Source organism: Nothobranchius furzeri, chromosome 17 (genome assembly GCF_043380555.1).
Source record: "Nothobranchius furzeri strain GRZ-AD chromosome 17, NfurGRZ-RIMD1, whole genome shotgun sequence".
Taxonomy (NCBI): domain Eukaryota; kingdom Metazoa; phylum Chordata; class Actinopteri; order Cyprinodontiformes; family Nothobranchiidae; genus Nothobranchius; species Nothobranchius furzeri.
In genome coordinates, this window is record NC_091757.1 from 58,774,089 (window position 1) to 58,781,485 (window position 7,397).

Here is a 7,397-nt window from a genome sequence, read left to right on the forward strand (position 1 = left end):
TGGAAAGCTATCAGATCTGAGTACTCATTACAACATCATGAAGTCAGTGTATGACCTTAGTGTCATGTTCACTAAATTAGAGGGGACGAATATGGGCATTTCAGCATAAAACAATAGACTTCCTGTATTCAGGGGGCGGGGCTTAGGTGATGTCAGCTGTCCACATTGTCATTGTGTTGAGATGTGGTCAGTGATCACACAGACAAAGTTTGATGTAGATCTGATAATGCACATGGGAGTTATTAAGTCAAGTAATGTATTGGCGAAAGGTCAAAGTTTGAGGCTTAGCCACGCCCACACCTTTATACTTATTTAAAATCCAACGGTTGAATTTTTTCCCCTTTGTCTTAAGAGTACATAGCAGAAGTTTGAAGGCGATTGGTGAAAAGGGCGACGGAGCATCACCCTCCAAACAACGTGTGCGAAAACCACTAAATCGAGTACTTGGACCAAAATGGCCGACTTCCTGTGCGACTTTGCACTTGGCTCCAAGAGAATTTTTTGTAGGTCCTGAGACACCACATTAGTGTACCAAATTTCGTAATCCTCAGTCAAAGCATGGCTTGGGGCTGACAGTTTAAATGGTCCTAGGGGGCGCTATTTAAGAATGTAGGCCACGCCCACAAACTTCAGCTATCTATTTCTATCGGTGGTCAGACTAGGATCACTCACAACAAATTTCGAGGTGATATCACGATAAATGAAGAAATGAGAGGCAAACGTATTTCCATGGCGTGATGGCGATTTTCGCCATGCTCCCAAAGCCCCGCCTTTTTTCAAAACCTGCCAGTACTGGAGACCAAGTGACCTCAACTTGTGTTCTGATATTTGCCAGAGATTCCTGGTGATTGGGTAAAAGGAGTCCAATAGGGAGCTGTGAAAAAAAGAGTGGCGTGGCGACAGGTCAAAGTTTGAGGCTTAGCCACGCCCACACCTTTATACTTATTTAAAATCCGACGGTTGAATTTTTTCCTCTACATCTTAAGAGTATATAGCAGAAGTTTGAAGGCGATTGGAGAAAAGGGCGACGGAGCATCACTGTCCAAACAACGTGTGTGAAAACCACTAAATCGCGTTCTTGGACCAAAATGGCCGACTTCCTGTGCGACTTTGCACTTGGCTCCTAGAGACTTTTTTGTAGGTCCTGAGACACCACATTAGTGTACCAAATTTCGTAATCCTCAGTCAAAGCATGGCTTGGGGCTGACAGTTTTAATGGACCTAGGGGGCGCTAATTCAGAAAATAGGCCACGCCCACAAACTTAAGCTGACCATTTCTATTGGGGGTTAGACTAGGATCACTCACAATGAATTTCGAGGTGATATCACGATAAATGCAGAAATGAGAGGCAAACGTATTTCCATGGCGTGATGGCGAATTTCGCCATGCTCCCAAAGCCCCGCCTTTTTTCAAAACCTTCCAGTACTGGAGACCAAGTGACCTCAACTTGTCTGCTGCTATTTACCAGAGATTCCTGGTGATTGGGTAAAAGGAGTCCAATAGGGAGCTGTGAAAAAAAGAGTGGCCTGGCGAAAGGTCAAAGTTTGAGGCTTAGCCACGCCCACACCTTTATACTTATTTAAAATCCGACGGTTGAATTTTTTCCTCTATGTCTTAAGAGTATATAGCAGAAGTTTGAAGGCGATTGGTGAAAAGGACGACAGAGCATCACTCTCCAAACAACGTGTGCGAAAACCACTAAATCACGTACTTGGACCAAAATGGCCGACTTCCTGTGCGACTTTGCACTTGGCTCCAAGAGACTTTTTTGTAGGTCCTGAGACACCACATTAGTGTACCAAATTTCGTAATCCTCAGTCAAAGCCTGGCTTGGGGCTGACAGTTTTAATGGTCCTAGGGGGCGCTATTTCAGAAAATAGGCAACGCCCACCGGATGTTCACATCAGGTCTTTTGGGGGGCCGGACTAGGATCACTCACAAGAAGTTTCGTGACGATTTCTTTAGAAATGACGAAATGGGAGGCAAACGTAAGGCCACGGCGGTACGCCTGACTTCGCCGCGCCGCCACAGCCCCGCCTTCTGCCGAAAACTCCCATAAAGTGATGCCAAGCAACCCCCACTTTTCTTGAGTTACCAGCTACAAATGCGTGGCGATTAAGTGAAATGGGGCAATTTGGGACCTCTCACAGTAAAACTTGATCTTCTTGGTCCTGAGGGGGCGGGGCTTGTGTGATGTCATCATCCGACCATTCAATCTACTTTGTGGGTGGATGACGAATGACCACAGAAAGTTTGGTAACTCTATTCAATTCAGTTATGAAGTTATAGCAGTTTAAATTTTTATGGCGAGTAGTCAAACTTCGAGGCCTGGCCCCGCCCCTTCAGTATTTACAAAAAGTCAATTTTAGTGTCTCATTTTGTTCGCCCATCCCTTCTGAGCAATTGTACACCATTTTTGAGACGGTCGTGCGAAAAATGATCAAGCAATCCAATCAGAAACGGACCCTAAAAACGGCCAAAACGCCAAAAAATCGCCATTTCAACCCAAAATGGCCGACTTCCTGTTTGATATTGACCATGCTTGCAAGAGACTTTTCTGTGCGGACTGTTGAGTACTACAAGTGTACCAAATTTCATAACTGTATAATAAACTAAGCTTTATGGAGAGGGGTTTTTTTCACTTTCTAGGGGGCGCTGTTCAGCCATTTTCTTTGCGATTTTTTTGGGACCTTTAAAATATCAAATTTTTCACCAGGCCTGACAAGTGTGCAAAATATTATGAGTTTTGGGGTATGTTAAGGTCCCCAAAAAGCCGTTCAAAGCGGACACGGAATAATAAAAAATAATAAACAGAGCAAAAACAAGAGGCCTTCGCAGCGCTTTCGCTGCTCGGTTCTAATTAAAGCTGCAAGCAGCGTCGTTCGGCCCTCGCAGCTCCGCGCCGCTCCGGCCTGGCCGGCAGCCCGGGGCACCAGGGCACGTCCGCAGAACACAAACGTCGACCACCCCAACACCAGAAACTGCTAACGGCCACCTTGTCCGCAACTCACCCTGACTCAGCATCCCCTTTGAGCCCACCATTATATTTTATGTCTCACCACTAGGGAATCCTCTATCTTTACCACACTGGTGGTGTGATGACAGTGACCAACTTTAATGCTATTCTGACCATGTTTTTTAAAGTTATCGAAGGATAACGTTATCTAGGTGGCGCTGTGACCAACTACAGAAAAGTCCCATTGAGGTCAGCTTTGGTGACATTATATAACATTCACCAACCGTTTGTGCCTCATTGGCTAAAGGGCATGATTGTTCATTGCCATATTCAGTTTCGGGCAAATCGGAGGCCGTTTGTGGAAGTTACAGTCAAATGTAAGGTCATGGCGTCACGCCAGCATTCACCATGGCATCAAAGCCCCTCCCTTTCTGGAAAGCTATCAGATCTGAATGGTCTTTAAAACATCATGAAGACACTGTATGACCTGAGTGTCATTTTCATTAAATTAGAGGGGACAAATATAGGCATTTCACCATAAAACAATAGACTTCCTGTTGTCAGGGGGCGGGGCTTAGGTGATGTCAGCTGTCCACATTGTCGTTATCTTGAGATGTGGTCAGTGATCACACAGACAAAGTTTGAATTAGATCTGATCATGCACATGGGAGTTATTAAGTCAAGTAATGTCATGGCGAAAGGTCAAAGTTTGAGGGTTAGCCACGCCCACACCTTTATACTTATTTAAAATCCGACGGTTGAATTTTTTCCCCTTTGACTTAAAAGTACATAGCATAAGTTTGAAGGTGATCGGTGTAAAGGGCAACGGGCCATCAATGTCCAAACAACGTGTGCGAAAACCACTAAATCGAGTACTTGGACCAAAATGGCCGACCTCCTGTGCGAAATTGCGCTTGGCTCCAAGAGACTTTTTTGTAGGGCCAGAGACCCTACATGAGTGTACCAATTTTCGTAATCCTCAGTCAAACCTTGTCTTGGGGCTGACAGTTTTAATGGTCCTAGGGGGCGCTATTTCAGAATATAGGCCACGCCCACAAATCTCAGATGCCCATTTCTATTGGGGGTTAGACTAGGATCACTCACCAGACATTTTGTGGCGATGTCACGATAATTGAAGAAATGAGAGGCAAACGTATTGCCATGACGTGATGGCGAATTTCGCCATGCTCCCAAAGCCTCGCCTTTTTTCAAAACCTGCCAGTACTGTAGACCAAGTGACCTCAACTTGTCAGCTGCTATTTACCAGAGATTCCAGGTGATTGGGTAAAAGGAGTCCAATAGGGAGCTGTGAAAAAAAGAGTGGCGTGGCGAAAGGTCAAAGTTTGAGGCTTAGCCACACCCACACCTTTATACTTATTTAAAATCCGACGGTTGAATTTTTTCCTCTATGTCTTAAGAGTATATAGCAGAAGCTCGAAGGCGATTGGTGAAAAGGGCGATGGAGCATCACTCTCCAAACAACGTGTGTGAAAACCACTAAATCGCGCACTTGGACCAAAATGGCCGACTTCCTGTGCGACTTTGCACTGGCTCCAAGAGACTTTTTTGTAGGTCCTGAGACACCACATTATTGTACCAAATTTCGTAATCCTCAGTCAAAGCATGGCTTGGGGCTGACAGTTTTAATGGTCCTAGGGGGCGCTAATACAGAAAATAGGCCACGCCCACAAACTTAAGCTGACCTTTTCTATTGGGGGTCAGACTAGGATCACTCACAACAATGGTCGAGGTGATATCACGATAAATGAAGAAATGAGAGGCAAACGTATATCCATGGCGTGATGGCGAATTTCGCCATGCTCCCAAAGCCCCGCCTTTTTTCAAAACCTTCCAGTACTGGAGACCAAGTGACCTCAACTTGCCTGCTGCTATTTACCAGAGATTCCTGGTGATTGGGTAAAAGGAGTCCAATAAGGAGCTGTGAAAAAAAGAGTGGCGTGGCGAAAGGTCAAAGTTTGAGGCTTAGCCACGCCCACACCTTTATACTTATTTAAAATCCGACGGTTGAATTTTTTCCTCTATGTCTTAAGACTATATAGCAGACGTTTGAAAGTGATTGGTGAAAAGGGCGACGGAGTATCACTCTCCAAACAACGTGTGTGAAAACCACTAAATCGCGCACTTGGACCAAAATGGCCGACTTCCTGTGCGACTTTGCACTGGCTCCAAGAGACTTTTTTGTAGGTCCTGAGACACCACATTAGTGTACCAAATTTCGTAATCCTCAGTCAAAGCATGGCTTGGGGCTGACAGTTTTAATGGTCCTAGGGGGCGCTATTTCAGAAAATTGGCCACGCCCACCGGATGTTCACGTCAGATTTTTTGGGGGGCCAGACTAGGATCACTCACAAGAAGTTTCGTGACGACATCTTTAGAAATAAAGAAATGGGAGGCAAACGTAAGGCCACGGCGGTACGCCTTACTTCGCCGCGCCGCCACAGCCCCGCCCTCTGCCGAAAACTCCCATAAAGTGACGCCAAGCAACCCCCACTTGCCTTGAATTACCAGCTCCAAATTTGTGGTGATTAAGTGAAATGGGGCAATTTGGGATCTTTCACAGTAAAACTTGACCTTTTTGGTCCTGAGGGGGCGGGGCTTGTGTGATGTCATCAACCGACCATTCAATTTACTTTGTGGGTCGATGACAAATGACCACAGAAAGTTTGGTAACTCTATTCCATTCAATTATGAAGTTATAGCAATTTAAATTTTTTTGGCGAGTAGTCAAACTTTGAGGCCTGGCTCCGCCCCTTCAACATATACGAAAACTCAGAATCCTTATCTCATTTTGTTCGCCCATCCCTTCTGAGCAATTTTACACAATTTTTGAGACGATCGTGCGAAAAATGATCGAGCAATCCAATCAGAGACGGACCCTAAAAACGGCAAAAACGGCAAAAAATTGCCATTTCAACCCAAAATGGCCGACTTCCTGTTTGATATTGACCATGGTTGCAAGAGACTTTTCTGTGCGGACTGTTGAGTACTACAAGTGTACCAAATTTCATAACTGTACGATAAACTAAGCTTTACGGAGAGGGTTTTTTTTCACTTTGTAGGGGGCGCTGTTCAGCCATTTTCTTTGCGATTTTTTTGGGACCTTTAAAATATCAAATTTTTCACCAGGCCTGACAAGTGTGCAAAATATTGTGAGTTTTGGGGTATGTTAAGGTCCCCAAAAAGCTGTTCAAAGGGGGCACGGAATAACAAAAAATAATTAAAGCTGCAAGCAGCGTCGTTCGGCCCTCGCAGCTCCGCGCCGCTCCGGCCTGGCCGACAGCCCGGGGCACCAGGGCACGTCTGGCAGAACAGAAACGTCAACCGCCCCGACACTAGAAACCGCAAATGGCCTCCTAGTCCGCACCTCACCCTTACTCAGCATCCCCTCTGAGCTCACCATTAAATTGAATTGTAAGGGTGCGGCGTTACGCCAGAATTCGCCATGGCATCAAAGCCCTTCCCTTTCTGGAAAGCTATCAGATCTGAATGGTCAATACAGCATCATGAAGACAGTGCATGACCTTGGTGTCTTGTTGACTAAATTAGAGGGGACAAATATGGGCATTTCAGCATAAAAAAATAGACTTCCTGTGGTCAGGGGGCGGGGCTTAGGTGATGTCAGCTGTCCACATTGTCATTTTTTACAGATATGGTCAATGATCACACAGACAAAGTTTGAAAAAGATCTGATCTTGCACATGGGAGTTATTAAGTCAAGTAAAGTAATGGCGAAAGGTCAAAGTTTGAGACTTAGCCACGCCCACACCTTTCAACTTTTGAAAAATGCGACGGTTGAATTTTTTCCCCTACGTCTTAAGAGTATATAGTAGAAGTTTGAAAGTGATTGGTGAAAAGGGTGACGGAGCATCACTCTCCAAACAACGTGTGCGAAAACCACTAAATCGCGTACTTGGACCAAAATGGCTGACTTCCTGTGCGACTTTACGCTTGGCTCCAAGAGACTTTTTTGTAGGTCCTGAGACCCCACATTAGTGTACCAAATTTCGTAATCTTCAGTCAAAGCATGGCTTGGGGCTATTAGTTTAAATGGTCCTAGGGGGCGCTATTTAAGAAAATAGGCCACGCCCACAAATTTCAGCTATGTTTGTCTCTTGGGGGTCAGACAAGGATCACTTACAAGAAGTTTCGTAGCGCTATCACAATAACTGAAGAAATGAGAGGCAAACGTATTTCCATGGCGTGATGGTGATTTTCGCCATGCTGCCAAAGCCCCGCCTTTACTCGAAACCTGCCAGTACTGGATACCAAGTGACCTCAAGTTGTCTACTGCTATTTGCCAGAGATTATTGGTGATTGGGTAAAAGGAGTCCAATAGGAAGCTGTGAAAAAAAGAGTGGCGTGGCGAAAGGTCAAAGTTTGAGGCTTAGCCACGCCCACACCTTTCAACTTTTGAAAAAT